Source organism: Eumetopias jubatus, unplaced genomic scaffold (assembly GCF_037043125.1).
Source record: "Eumetopias jubatus isolate StellerSeaLion01/CBP00866 unplaced genomic scaffold, mEumJub1_p1.0 scaffold_6, whole genome shotgun sequence".
Lineage (NCBI taxonomy): Eukaryota > Metazoa > Chordata > Mammalia > Carnivora > Otariidae > Eumetopias > Eumetopias jubatus.
The window spans coordinates 989,390-1,004,473 of NW_028274812.1; positions in this window are offsets into that span (position 1 = coordinate 989,390).

Consider the following 15,084-nt stretch of genomic DNA (forward strand, 5'->3'; position numbering starts at 1 on the left):
TGAAATGTTTGGTAGAATTCTCCTGGGAAGCCATCTGGCCCTGGGCTTTTGTTTGTTGGGAGATTTTTGATGACTGCTTCAATTTCCTTAGTGGTTATAGGTCTGTTTAGGTTTTCTATTTCTTCCTGGTTCAATTTTGGTAGTTGATACATCTCTAGGAATGCACCCATTTCTTCCAGGTTATCTAATTTGCTGGCATAGAGTTGCTCATCATATGTTCTTATAATTGTTTGTATTTCTTTGTTGTTGGTTGTGATCTCTCCTCTTTCATTCATGATTTTGTTGATTTGGGTCATTTCTCTTTTCTTTTTGATAAGTCTGGCCAGGGTTTTATCAATCTTGTTAATTCTTTCAACGAACCAGTTCCTAGTTTCGTTGATCTGTTCTACTGTTCTTTTGGTTTCTAGTTCATTGATTTCTGCTCTGATCTTTATTATTTCTCTTCTTCTGCTGGGTGTAGGCTTCATTTGCTGTTCTTTCTCCAGCTACTTTAGGTGTAGGGTTAGGTTGTGTTTTTGAGACCTTTCTTGTTTTTTGAGAAAACCTTGTATTGCTATATACTTTCCTCTCAGGACTGCCTTTGCTGTATCCCAAAGATTTTGAACAGTTGTGTTTTCATTTCCATTGGTTTCCATGAATCTTTTAAATTCTTTTTTAATTTCCTGGTTGACCCATTCATTCTTTAGTAGGATGCTCTTTAGCCTCCAGGTATTTGAGTTCCTTCCGACTTTCCTCCTGTGATTGCGTTCCAGTTTCAAAGCATTGTGGTCTGAAAATAGGCAGGGAATAATCCTAATCTTTTGGTACCAGTTGAGACCTGATTTGTGACCTAGGATGTGATCAATTCTGGAGACTGTTCCATGGGCACTAGAGAAGAATGTGTATTCCGTTGCTTTGGGATGGAATGTTCTGAATATGTCTGTGAAGTCCATTTGGTCCAGTGTGTCCTTTAAAGTCTTTATTTCCTTGTTGATCTTTTGCTTAGATGATCTGTCCATTTCAGTGAGGGGGGTGTTAAAGTCCCCCACTATTATTGTATTGTTCTCAATGTGTTTCTTTGCTTTTGTTATTAATTGCCTTATATAATTGGCTGCTCTCATGTTAGGGGCATAGATATTTACAATTGTTAGATCTTGTTCGATAGACCCTTTAAGTAGGATATAGTGTCCTTCCTCATCCCTTATTACAGTCTTTTTTTTTAAATCTAATTTTTCTGATATAAGGATTGCCACCCCAGCTTTCTTTTGGTGTCCATTAGCATGGTAAATGGTTTTCCACCCCCCGACTTTCAATCTGGGGGTGTCTTTGGGTCCAAAATGAGTTTTTGTAGACAGCATATTGATGGGTCTTGTTTTTTAATCCAGTCTGATAGCCTGTGTCTTTTGATTGGGGCATTTAGCCCATTTACATTCAGGGTAACTATTGAAAGGTATGAATTTAGTGCCATTGTATTGCCTGTAAGGTGACTGTGACTGTATATTGTGTGTATTCCTTTCTGGTCTATGCTGCTTTTAGGCTCTCTCTTTGCTTAGAGGACCCCTTTCAGTATTTATTGTAGGGCTGGCTTTGTGTTTGCAAATTCCTTTAGTTTTTGTTTGTCCTGGAAGCTTTTTATCTCTCCTTCAATTTTCAATGAGAGCCTAGCTGGATATAGTATTCTTGGCTGCATATTTTTCTCGTTTAGTGCTCTGAAGATATCTTGCCAGTCCTTTCTGGCCTGCCAGGTCTCTGTGGATAGGTCAGTTGCCAATCTAATGTTTCTACCATTTTAGGTTACATATCTCTTCTCCCGAGCTGATTTCAGGATTTTCTCTTTGTCTCTGAGACTTGTAAATTTTACTATTAGATGTTCGGTGTTGACCTATTTTTATTGATTTTGAGAGGGGTTCTCTGTGCCTCCTGGATTTTGATGCCTGTTTCCTTCCCCACATTAGGGAAGTTCTCTGCTATAATTTGCTCCAATATACCTTCTGCCCCTCTCTCTCTTTCTTCTTCTGGGATCCCAATTATTCTAATGTTGTTTCCTCTTATCATATCGCTTATCTCTCGAATTCTGCCCTCGTGATCCTGTAGTTGTTTATCTCTCTTTTTCTCAGCTTCTTTATTTTCCATCATTTGGTCTTCCATATCACTGATTCTCTCTTCTGCCTCATTTATCCTAGCAGTTAGTACCCCCATTTTTTATTGCACCTCATTGATAGCCTTTTTGATTTCGATTTGGTTAGATATTAGTTCTTTTATTTCTCCAGGAAGGGTTTCTCTAATAACTTCCATGCTTTTTTTCAAGCCCAGCTAGTATCTTTAAAATCACGATTCTGAACTCTAGGTCCAACCTCATACTAATGTCCGTATTGAGTAGGTCCCTGGCAGTCGGTACTACCTCTTGTTCTTTTGCTGAGGTGATTTTTTTCATCTTGTCATTTTGTCCAGAGGAGAATAGATGAATGAGAGAACAAAATGCTAACAGGTTAAAAACGTCCCCAGCAAATATACTGTATACAAATCAGAAAAGACCTGAAACCAGGGGAAGAGAAAGGGAAAGACAGAAAAAAGAAAGAGAAAAAAAAAAAAAGAAAGAGAAAAAGATAAAAACAAAGAGAAACAGAACAAAACAAAATAAAACAGAATATGATCAAATATGATCAAGCTAGTGTATAGATCAGTGCCACACACTAGATTTTGGGCGTATTTTGGTCTGTTAGAAGAAAGTGCCTCCTAAAATTTTAAAGAAAGAAAGACTTATATTTGTACAAAATAAGGGTTGATACAATGAAGGGATGGAAGATGACTGTAAAGATGAAAATTATAAGATTTTATAAAAGGAATTGATAAGATAAGAAGTTTGAAAAAAGAAAGAAGATTAAAAAAAAGGAAAATAAAGGGAGAGAATGTGATCAGGCAGGAGACTAGAACAAAGCCATACCCTAGTGATTTAGGGTATATTTTAATCTGTTAGAAGAAACAGTATCTCAAAATTTTAAAGAGAGAACAACTTATATATATATATATATATATGCCAAAAATAAGGGTATCTACTATGAAGGGATAAAATATAACTCTAAAAATAAAAATAAAAATGTTTTTTTTTCAAAAAGGGATTGATAAGATATTGGTTGAAAAGGGGAAAAAGAAAAATTTTAATAAAAGTTAAAAAAATTAACTTTGAAAAACTAATGAATCATGGTAAAAAAGCCATGAATTCTATGTGCAGTATTCCCCTAGTGCTGGAGTTCTCCCGTTCTCCTTGATTGGTAAACTTGGTCTTGGCTGGCTGTTCGTGCTGATCTTCTGAGGGAGGGGCCTGTTGCCGTGGTTCCCAAATGTCTTTGCCGGAGGCGGAATTGCCCCGCCCTTGTCGGTCCGGGCTAAGTAATCTGCTCGGGTTTGCTCTCGGGAGCTTTTGTTCCCTGCAAGCTCTCTGTGCAGCTTTGGAGGATGAGAGTGAAAATGGTGGACTCCCAATCTCCACCCGGAGGAGCCAAGAACTCGGGGCCCCGCTCCTCAGTGAGTCCCCAGAGAAAAGCAGTCAGTCACTCCCGTCTCCCCGGTCTCTGGCTGCACTCTGTGCTCACCCGGCTTGTGACCAAGCGTTTCTAGCTCTGGCACCCGACCCCATGTGGAACCTCCAAACCCAGCAGATTCCTGCGGTGCGTTCCTGCGCCACTCCTCCTGGGGGAGGAAGAGGAGTCTCCCTGGATCTGCCGCTTGTTGGGTCCCTGCTGGAAGAGCAGTGGCCCGACTGGGCCGCGGATCACAGTTTATGGCCACCCCGAGCTGAGAGCCCGTGCCTCGGCTCCGTTTTTGCAGCCGGCTTTCCTGCTCCGATACCTGGCAGCTCTGCTGCACTCAGGCACCCCTGGTCTTTCTGTGACCCCGAGGGTCCTGAGACCACACTGTCCCGCGAGGGTTCCACCCCTTACTTAGCCACTGCAGCGACGTCCCTCAGCGGAAATGACTTCTAAAAGTTCCGATTTTGTGCTCTGCTCCTCTATCACTTCCCAGAAGTGGCCGACGGAGGCCCCCTCCCCCGCCGTCGATCCTCCCGAATATCGCCTCAGATTCACTTCTCCGCACGTCCTACCTTCCAGTAAGTGGTCTCTTTTCTGTTCAGAGAGTTGTTGCTACTCTCTTCTTCGATCTCCTGTTGAGTTCGTAGGTGTTCAGATGGTTTGATCCCTTTTCAGCTGAATTCCTGAGACCAGATGAAATCCAGGTCTCCCACTCCTCCGCCATCTTGCTCCCTCCCATCTTTCTCCTTTTTAATGGGCATTTATCTAAACTTTCCTCTTAGATCTGCTTTTGCCACACCCCGTGAGTTTTGACGTGTTTTGTGCTCTGTTTTGCTTGTTTCAAGGTAATGTCTCATCTTCCTTTTGATTTCTTCTTTGATTCAGTGGTTATTCAGGAATACGTTGTTTAATTTCCATGTGTTTGCGAGTTTCCCCACTTCCTTTTAGTTTTACCCCTTGTGTTTGGACAAGATCCTGGATTTAAGCTTGTCGGGGTTGGTAGGACTTGTTTTCTGAGCTAGAATGGGACGCGTACTAGAGAATGTTCTGGGCTTGTGCTCGGCTGCTGGGTGGGACACTCTGTGTTGTCTGCCGGCTGGTGGGCGGTGTGGTTCCCGCTGCTGCCTGGGGGGTAGAACTGAGCAAGAGTCTGCATACCTCCCTGGCTGCTTGGACCAGACACTGCGTGACCGTTAGGTGCGTGGTCAGAGAGTTTCCCTCACGCACAAAACCAGTGGAAATGCTTCACGCAGGAATTCGTGGGACAGTCTGAACCCTGATACCCTAGGGATAGCTCATGAGAAAACAAAAGAGGAAAACCCCACTCAATTTATACAGAGAGGCTGTGTTAGATGAAGCTAAGAGAATGAACACTGAGAATGTATTTTGTATCTTTGTTAATAACTAATAACTAGACTCTATTTACTGAAATGTGAATCTGATCTTCCTCATACCACTGAAAACAACTTGAGTTACAACACTATCTAAAAGTTCTGAGTAGTATGTGTTTGATTTAAAAATATTAAAATCATCTTTTAGAAATTTAGGAGATTTTTTTATTTATATATTTTGGCATCCCATAGAGATGGAACTTTATAGGCTGAATTATTTCAGTGTTTTGTGCTTACCTTCCCAAGCAAACTCCATGATATAAACATGAGTATTACTTGAACAAAATGTCATAAGATTGGGCAGATGGAAAGATAAATTTTCAAGTTCTTTACTTTTCATTATTTAACCAGGCTCAAATGTTTCCTAGAAAATGCTTTCTAGTTTTGTAGCTTGTCTCCTGCAAAATTGTTTTTGGTGGAATTTTCCTTCCCACCTACTTTGATCTGTCCCACTCTACATCAATTTCCTGTGCCCGGTGAAGCCATTGCAAATAACCGCATCTCAAATCAAAACTTCCTAGACAGTACACACCCCCCAAAGTAAAATAATATTAATAAAAACAGAGTCAAAACCTAAGGTAATATGCCCATTCTCCCTATTATCTCAGATCTAGTGTTACCATCGCAAACTGTTAAGTCAGGGGAATGACCGCCAGAAAACTAAAATCATACTTTCAACAGCCAAAGGTAAATTAGACAAAATAAAATGCATCGTGCTGAAATAAGGACTGTTTGCATAAACCTGGCAAGTTTTAGTTTGGTTGGACAACAGTTGAAAATCATGAAACCTGCATTTCAACCTAGGGTTTAAATACATCCTTAGGATCACCTAACTTACTGCCCTATGAGCAGTCCTTAGATGTGCTACTTGAGACCAAAAGGAAAAATAGCAATATTCATAAACTTTAACCAGAGAGTTTTGATGTTTTCCTTTGTTTTTGGTGCTGGTGAGGAAGCATGCAGGAGAAGGCCTGGGGGTGTCTGTCACCCTGGGGTGTCTCTCACTCTGGGGGTGTCCCTCACTCTGGGGGTGTCCGTCACACTGGGGTGTCGCTCACTCTGGCTTCAGCTGCTTGATTGCCTTCAGTCCTTCATTTTCTGGGCAGGAAGGAACACTAGTTTTTCTCATCTTACTTCTACTGAAAAAAGGCAACATTGGAGAAGAGGTTGAAATGCAGGGCAATAGGTATCACCGTAGTAATGGTGAGAAGGTATTTTACTCATCAATAGAGCAGGGCACACACATTTTGGCTTTTACACGTGCGATTGCAAATTTTCACCCCCCTGAGTTCCCAGGCCCAAAGAGAAGGTAAGGCAGCGTCTTTTCCTTCCTGCTACTTTGACAGTCCAAGGGAGCAAAACAGCAGCCAGGGGAGATGTGCTGGCCTTGTTGGTCAGTGCTGGAGAGGGTGAGCCTCAGCTGACTGCACGGAAGCAGCATCGGGAGCCCAGATCTTTCTAGGGTCTCGCTTCCAGCACCAGCCACCTAGGTGCCTGCTAGCTCCATGCACCACCTGGGTTACAAAGTCGAGTGGAGGACGAGGGCAAAGAGAGTCACCTTCCTACACATAGAACTCTTTTGTTATCCTAAGTGTCCTCTTTAATCCCCATCCCCCACCCTCCCCTCTGGTGACCAGCAGTGTCTGTAGTTACAAGTCTGCTTCTCAGTTTCTCTCTCTCTCGTTTTCCTTCCCTCATTTGCTTTGTTTCTTAAATTCTGCATATGAGTGAAATCATATGGTATTTGTCTTTCTCTGACTTATTTCACTTAGCATAATACCCTCGAGTTCCATTTATGTCATTGCAAATGGCAAGATTTCATTCTTTTTGATGGCTTAGTCATATTCCATGCATGTGTGTACATATATATCTCATCTTCTATATCCGCTCATCTGTCAGTGGATATCTGGGCTCTTTCGTTGCTTGGCTACTGTGGACATTGTGCTATAAACATAGGGGTGCATGTATTCTTTTGAATTCCTGTTTTTGGTCTTTGGGTAAATTCCCAGTAGTCACCAGCAGCTACTCTTGCTAAGATCCATGGCTTTGTTAAGGAACACACAGGGCAAAGACCTTAATTCAATGAAGTTACCACTATTTCAAACAATTTTTTTCTCTCTCTGTTCTGTGATATTATTGTAATTTATTTTATCCATATCAACTGTAGTACGTATTCTGGCTAAATAAAAACTTTAAACACACTTGCCTCCTGTTTTTAATCCAGCAGAACATCTGAGAATACTTGTTGTATTTGCCATCAAACCTAAATCAAATATGCCTTCATCATATTTGGGATTTTTCTACATATGTGATCATGCATGAATAAATGAAAATAACACAATGCTTTTTTACCATTGCTTGGAATTCTTCCTAGAATAAAAACACATACAACTTATATATGTAATTCCAATTCTATCCCTCAGAAAGCAAATTTATTTCAAAAGTACAATTTTTTTAAAATTTTTTATTGTTATCTTAATCATCATATATCACATCATTAGTTTTTGATGCAGTGTTCCATGATTCATTGTATGTGCATAACACCCAGTGCTCCATGCAGAACGTGCCCTCTTTAATATCCATCACCAGGCTAGCCCATCCCCTTACCCTCCTCCCCTCTAGAACCCTCAGTTTGTTTTTCAGAGTCCATCGTCTCTCATGGTTCGTCTCCCCCTCCGACTTACTCCCCTTCATTCTTCCCCTCCTGCTATCTTCTTCTTTTTCTTTTTTCTTAACATATGTTGCATTATTTGTTGCAGAAGTACAGATCTGTGATTCAACAGTCTTGCACAGTTCACAGCGCTCACCATAGCACATACCCTCCCCAATGTCTATCGCCCAGCCACCCCATCCCTCCCACCCCCCACCACTCCAGCAACCCTCAGTTTGTTTCCTGAGATTAAGAATTCCTCATATCAGTGAGGTCATCTGATACATGTGTTTCTCTGATTGACTTATTTCACTCAGCATAACACCCTCCAGTTCCATCCACGTCGTTGCAAATGGCAAGATCTCATTCCTTTTGATGGCTGCATAATATTCCATTGTGTATATATACCACCTCTTCTTTATCCATTCATCTGTCGATGGACATCTTGGCTCTTTCCACAGTTTGGCTATTGTGGACATTGCTGCTATAAACATTGGGGTGCACATACCCCTTCGGATCCCTACATTTGTATCTTTGGGGTAAATACCCAGTAGTGCAATGGCTGGATCGTATGGTAGCTCTATTTTCAACTGTTTGAGGAAACTCCATACTGTTTTCCATAGGGGTTTCACCAGCTTGCATTCCCACCGACAGTGTAGGAGGGTTCCCCTTTCTCCGCATCCCCGCCAACATCTGTCGTTCCCTGACTTGTTAATTTTAGCCATTCTGACGGGTGTGAGGTGGTATCCCATTGAGGTTTTGATTTGGATTTCCCTGATGCCGAGCGATGTGGAGCACTTTTTCATGTGTCTGTTGGACATTTGGATGTCTTCTTTGGAAAAATGTCTGTTCATGTCTTCTGCCCATTTCTTGATTGGATTATTTGTTCTTTGGGTGTTGCGTTTGATAAGTTCTTTATAGATTTTGGATACTAGCCCTTTATCTGATATGTCATTTGCAAATATTTTCTCCCATTCTGTCGGTTGTCTTTTGGTTTTGTGGACTGTTTCTTTTGCTGTGCAAAAGCTTTTTATCTTGATGAAATCCCAATAGTTCATTTTTGCCCTTGCTTCCCTTGCCTTTGGCGATGTTTCTAGGAGGAAGTTGCTGCGGCTGAGGTCGAAGAGGTTGCTGCCTGTGTTCTCCTTTAGGATTTGGATGGACTCCTGTCTCACGTTTAGGTCTTTCAACCATTTGGAGTCTATTTTTGTGTGTGGTGTAAGGAAATGGTCCAATATATTCTTCTGCATGTGCCTGTCCAGTTTTCCCAACACCATTTGTTGAAGAGACTGTCTTTTTGCCATTGGACATTCTTTCCTGCTTTGTCCAAGATGAGTTGACCATAGAGTTGAGGGTCCATTTCTGGGCTCTCTAGTCTGTTCCATTGATCGATGTGTCTGTTTTTGTGCCAGTACCAAACTGTCTTGATGATGACAGCTTTGTAATAGAGCTGGAAGTCCGGAATTGTGATGCCGCCAGCTTTGCTTTTCTTTTTCAACATTCCTCTGGCTATTCGGGGTCTCTTCTGGTTCCATACAAATTGTAGGATTATTTGTTCCATTTCTTTGAAAAAAGCGGATGGTATTTTGATGGGGATTGGATTGAATGTATAGATTGCTCTAGGTAGCACTGACATCTTCACAATGTTGGTTCTCCCAATCCATGAGCATGGAACATTTTTCCATTTTTTGTGTCTTCTTCAATTTCTTTCATGAGTATTTTATAGTTTTCTGAGTACAGATCCTTTGCCTCTTTGGTTAAACTTATTCCTAGTTATCTTATGGTTTTGGGTGCAATTGTAAATGGGATCGACTCCTTGATTTGTCTCTCTTCTGTCTTGTTGTTGGTGTATAGGAATGCCACTGATTTCTGTGCATTGATTTTATATCTTGCTACTTTACTGAATTCCTGTAGGAGTTCTAGCAGTTTTGGGGTGGAGTCTTTTGGGTTTTCCACATACAGTATCATATCATCTGCAAACAGTGAGAGTTTGACTTCCTCTTTGCCGATTTGGATGCCTTGGATTTCTTTTTGTTGTCTGATTGCTGTGACTAGGACTTCTGATACTATGTTGAATAGCAGTGGTGAGAGTGGACATCCCTGCCATGTTCCTGACCTTAGGGGGAAAGCTCTCAGCCTTTCCCCATTGACAATGATATTCGCTGTAGGTTTTTCATAGATGGCTTTTATGATATTGAGGTATGTACCCTCTATGCCCATACTCTGAAGAGTTTTGATCAAGAAAGGATGCTGTACTTTTTCAAATGCTTTTTCTGCATCTTTTGAGAGGATCGTATGATTCTTGTTCTTTCTTTTGTTAATGTATTGTATCACGTTGATTGATTTGCGGATATTAAACCATCCTTGCAGCACAGGGATAAATCCCACTTGATCATGGTGAATAATCCTTTTAATGTACTGTTGGATCCTATTGGCTAGTATTTTGGTGAGAATTTTTGCATCCATGTTCATCAAGGATATTGGTCTGTAATTCTCCTTTTTGATGGGGTCTTTGTCTGGTTTTGGGATCAAGGTAATGCTGGCCTCATAAAATGAGTTTCGAAGTTTTCCTTCCATTTCTATTTTTTGGAACAGTTTCAGGAGAATAGGTATTAATTCTTCTTGAAATGTTTGATAGAATTCCCCTGGGAAGCCATCTGGCCCTGGGCTTTTGTTTCTTGGGAGATTTTTGATGACTGCTTCAATTTCCTTAGTGGCTATAGGTCTGTTCAGGTTTTCTATTTCTTCCTGGTTCAATTTTGGTAGTTGATACGTCTCTAGGAATGCACCCATTTCTTCCAGGTTATCTAATTTGCTGGCATAGAGTTGTTCACCATATGTTCTTATAATTGTTTGTATTTCTTTGGTGTTGGTTGCAATCTCTCCTCTTTCATTCATGATTTTGTTGATTTGGGTCATTTCTCTTTTCTTTTTGATAAGTCTGGCCAGGGTTTTATCAATCTTGTTAATTCTTTCAACGAACCAGTTCCTAGTTTCGTTGATCTGTTCTACTGTTCTTTTGGTTTCTAGTTCATTGATTTCTGCTCTGATCTTTATGATTTCTCTTCTCCTGCTGGGTTTAGGCTTTATTTGCTGTTCTTTCTCCAGCTACTTTGGGTGTAGGGTTAGGTTGTGTATTTGAGACCTTTCTTGTTTTTTGAGAAAACCTTGTATTGCTATATACTTTCCTCTCAGGACTGCCTTTGCTGTATCCCAAAGATTTTGAACAGTTCTGTTTTCATTTCCATTGGTTTCCATGAATCTTTTAAATTCTTTTTTAATTTCCTGGTTGACCCATTCATTCTTTAGTAGGATGCTCTTTAGCCTCCAGGTATTTGAGTTCCTTCCGACTTTCCTCCTGTGATTGCGTTCCAGTTTCAAAGCATTGTGGTCTGAAAATGGGCAGGGAATAATCCTAATCTTTTGGTACCAGTTGAGACCTGATATGTGACCTAGGATGTGATCAATTCTGGAGAGTGTTCCATGGGCACTAGAGAAGAATGTGTATTCCGTTGCTTTGGGATGGAATGTTCTGAATATGTCTGTGAAGTCCATTTGGTCCAGTGTGCCATTTAAAGTCTTTATTTCCTTGTTGATCTTTTGCTTAGATGATCTGTCCATTTCAGTGAGGGGGGTGTTAAAGTCCCCTACTATTATTGTATTGTTCTCAATGTGTTTCTTTGCTTTTGTTATTGATTGCCTTATATAATTGGCTGCTCCCATGTTAGGGGCATAGATATTTACAATTGTTAGATCTTCTTGTTGGATAGACCCTTTAAGTAGGATATAGTGTCCTTCCTCATCTCTTATTACAGTCTTTGGTTTAAAATCTAATTTGTCTGATATAAGGATTGCCACCCCAGCTTTCTTTTGGTGTCCATTAGCATGGTAAATGGTTTTCCACCCCCTCACTTTCAATGTGGGGGTGTCTTTGGGTCTAAAATGAGTCTCTTGCAGACAGCATATGGATGGGTCTTGTTTTTTAATCCAATTTGATAGCCTGTGTCTTTTGTTTGGGGCATTTAGCCCATTTACATTCAGGGTAACTATTGAAAGGTATAAATTTAGTGCCGTTGTATTGCCTGTAAGGTGACTGTGACCGTATATTTTCTGTGTTCCTTTCTGATCTATGCTGCTTTTAGGCTCTGTCTTGCTTAGAGGACCCCTTTCAATATTTCTTGTAGGGCTGGTTTCGTGTTTGCAAATTCCTTTAGTTTTTGTTTGTCCTGAAAGCTTTTTATCTCTCCTTCAATTTTCAATGACAGCCTAGCTGGATATAGTATTCTTGGCTGTATATTTTTCTCGTTTAGTGCTCTGAAGATATCTTGCCAGTCCTTTCTGGCCTGCCAGGTCTCTGTGGATAGGTCTGTTGCCAATCTAATGTTTCTACCATTGTAGGTTACATATCTCTTCTCCTGAGCTGCTTTCAGGATTTTCTCTTTGTCTCTGAGACTCCTAAGTTTTACTATTAGATGTCAGGTTGTTGACCTATTATTTTTGATTTTGAGAGGGGTTCTCTGTGCCTCCTGGATTTTGATGCCTGTTTCCTTCCTCACATTAGGGAAGTTCTCTGCTATAATTTGCTCCAATATACCTTCTGCCCCTCTCTCTCTCGCTCCTCAGTGCGCCCCCAGAGAAAAGCAGTCACTCCCGTGTCCCCGGTCTCAGGCCGCACTCCATGGTCACCCGGCCTGTGACCGAGCGTTTCTATCTCTGGCACCCGACCCCGTGTGGAGTCTCCAAACCCAGCAGATCCCCGCGGTGCACTTCCGTGCTGCTCCTCCCGGGGGAGGGAGGGGAGTCTTCCCGGCTCTGCCGCTTGTTGGGTCCCTGCTGGAGGAGCAGTGGCCCGACTGGGCCACGGATCACAGTTTATGGCAACCCCGAGCTGAGAGCCCGCGCCTCGGCTCTGTCTCTGCAGCCGGCTTCCCCCCTCCGATACCTGGGAGCTCTGCCGCCCTCAGGCACCCCCTCTCTTTCTGTGACCCCAAGGGTCCTGAGTAAACACTGTCCCGGGAGGATTCCACCCCCCGCTTAGCCACTGCAGCGATGTCCCTCCGCGGAGCCGACTTCTAAAAGGCCCGATTTTGTGCTCCGCGGCTCTAGCACTTGCCAGAAGCGGCCGACGGAGGCCCCCTCCCCCGCCGTCTATCCTCCCGAATATCGCCTCGAATTCACTTCTCCGCACGTCCTACCTTCCAGTAAAAGGTCGCTTCTCTGTTCAGAGAGTTGTTGCTACTCTCCTCTTTGATCTCCTGTTGAGTTCGTAGGTGTTCAGAATGGTTTGATCCCTATTCAGCTGAATTCCTGAGACCAGATGAAATCTAGGTCTCCTACTCCTCCGCCATCTTGCTCTGCCCCTCCCAAAAGTACAATTTAACCTAGAAGGAGTGTCCTAGTGCAACCCTTCATATCCAACATCACAACAAACATGAAGACAGAAATTCTCGAAATTAGATGTTCCGACCAATAGAAAATCTAGTATCGGACACTTCAGTGGAGAAGAGCTCAGCTGCTGCCTCCTCCAGAGATTCCCCGCGGGATCCCACAGCGGCCCCACATGTGGAGCGGAGCGCAGCGGGGACCAAGAAGGACTCAGTGGCTCCAGGCACAGGAGGCAGGTTTGATGACCAAGGGGGACTTACCGGAGGCTTGCCCAGGGTGACAGCAGGGAGAGTAGATCTCCGTGGCTTCCCGCCCATTGGAAAAGCTTGTAAAAAGGCCCCATCTGGGCTCGGTCAGGTACCGGTGCTCATAGGCTCACACCACACCTCTATCTCCAGGCTGTGTCCTTGGGTGACTCCTGGGGGTGAAAGGTGGGTGGGACCCACATCCCAGGATAGGGGTGGGGGTGATGGCCGGGGTGCAGCTCACGGCCTCTCACTGATCTCCTCTGACACTCCACCCATCTGGACCTGCTCTTAAAACCACACGGGTCCTGAGAGCTTCTCAAAGGGTGTCAGTGGCATGTGGTGACTCCCTGCGTGGCCGTCTGGCTGCGTGGGAGGCAGAGGCCATGGCATCAACACAGGCACATACAATGGAAAACACAGAGGAAGACAATGATTCCCCAATCCAGGGACAACTTTTCCACTCAGAGCCCCCATGGTCTGCGCCACTGATTTGTGTATTAACCCCCTAGGTTGGGGGGCGGGTTACTCAGGGCATTCACCTGTGTCCTCCTATGTGTCTTAATAAATGTGGTCCACCAGCAGACTCATCAGGTGTGCACATACACACTCGGTTTGGAGAATTACACAGGTGCCTTCCTCTGAGGTGGTGATAGTGTCCAAGGCCACCCTATTGTGAGGACAGCTGTTCTCACCAGGAACATCTCAAGTTCAGGGAGGATGGGCTTTGCAGGCTACCATTCAGGGTTCCCATGTGTGCTGCAACTCCCTCCAGGGCGATGAGGGACCAGGACACCGGTGGCTAGGGATGGTATCAGTGGAGGACAGAATGTGCCACCTGGCCTGGAGGAGAGGGAGGCTGGCAACCGTTGTTACTGTGGGGCAGGTCCTCCCTTGTGCCCAGCGTTCCACAGCCCAGCCATCAGTGGGAAGCCATGGCCAGAGATTTGTGCCACACACACCCTGGGTCTCATTAGGGACCACCCAGTACATACGTGGGTGGTGTGACCCCCATATTGCTGGTGCAATTGGGCTGCTTCTGTTTACTTATGTTTCTAGGTGCTCAAGTGTCTGTAAACCCTTCCCAGATCTGACTGCAGCCACCGATGGCTCTGATGACATTTCTAGGAGGAACCCCAGTCCATGGTTTGACAGGTTGCCTGTGTAGTGTGATTGGCGGGGAAAGAACACCCACGCCCAGTGTCATTGGTGGTGTGTGCACAGATTTCTGGGTCAATATTCATAATATACGATGAACTAAGAGTTCTAAGGACTAAGAAGATGTGGTGTATATACAGTGGAATATTACGCAGCCATCAAAAATTGAAATCTTGCTATTTGCAATGATGTGGATGGAACTAGAGGGTATTATGCTAAGCGAAAAAGGTCAACCAGAGAAAGACAATTATCATATGATCTCACTGATATGAGGAATTTAAGAAACAAGGGAAACAAGGGAAAATTGAAATCAGACAAAACCAGAGAGGGAGACAAACCATAAGCGATGCTTAATCTTAGGAAACAAACAGAGGGTTGCTGGGGGGGGGGGTAGGAGGGATGGGGTGGCTGGGTGATGGATATTGGGGAGGTTATGTGCTATGGTGAGTGCTGTGTGTTGATACCACATCTTTATCCATTCATCTGTTGATGGACATCCAGGCTCTTTCCATAGTTTGGCTATTGTGAACATTGCTGCTATAAACATTGGGGTGCATGTGCCCCTTCAAATCTAGTGCAATTGCTGGATTGTAGGGTAGCTCTATTTTTACCTTTTTCAGGAAGCTCTATACTGTTTTCCAGAGTGGCTGCACCAGCTTGCATTCCCACCGACAGTGTAAAGAGGGTTCCTCATTTATCGCATCCTTGGCAACACCTGTTGTTTCTTGACTTGTTAATTTTAGCCA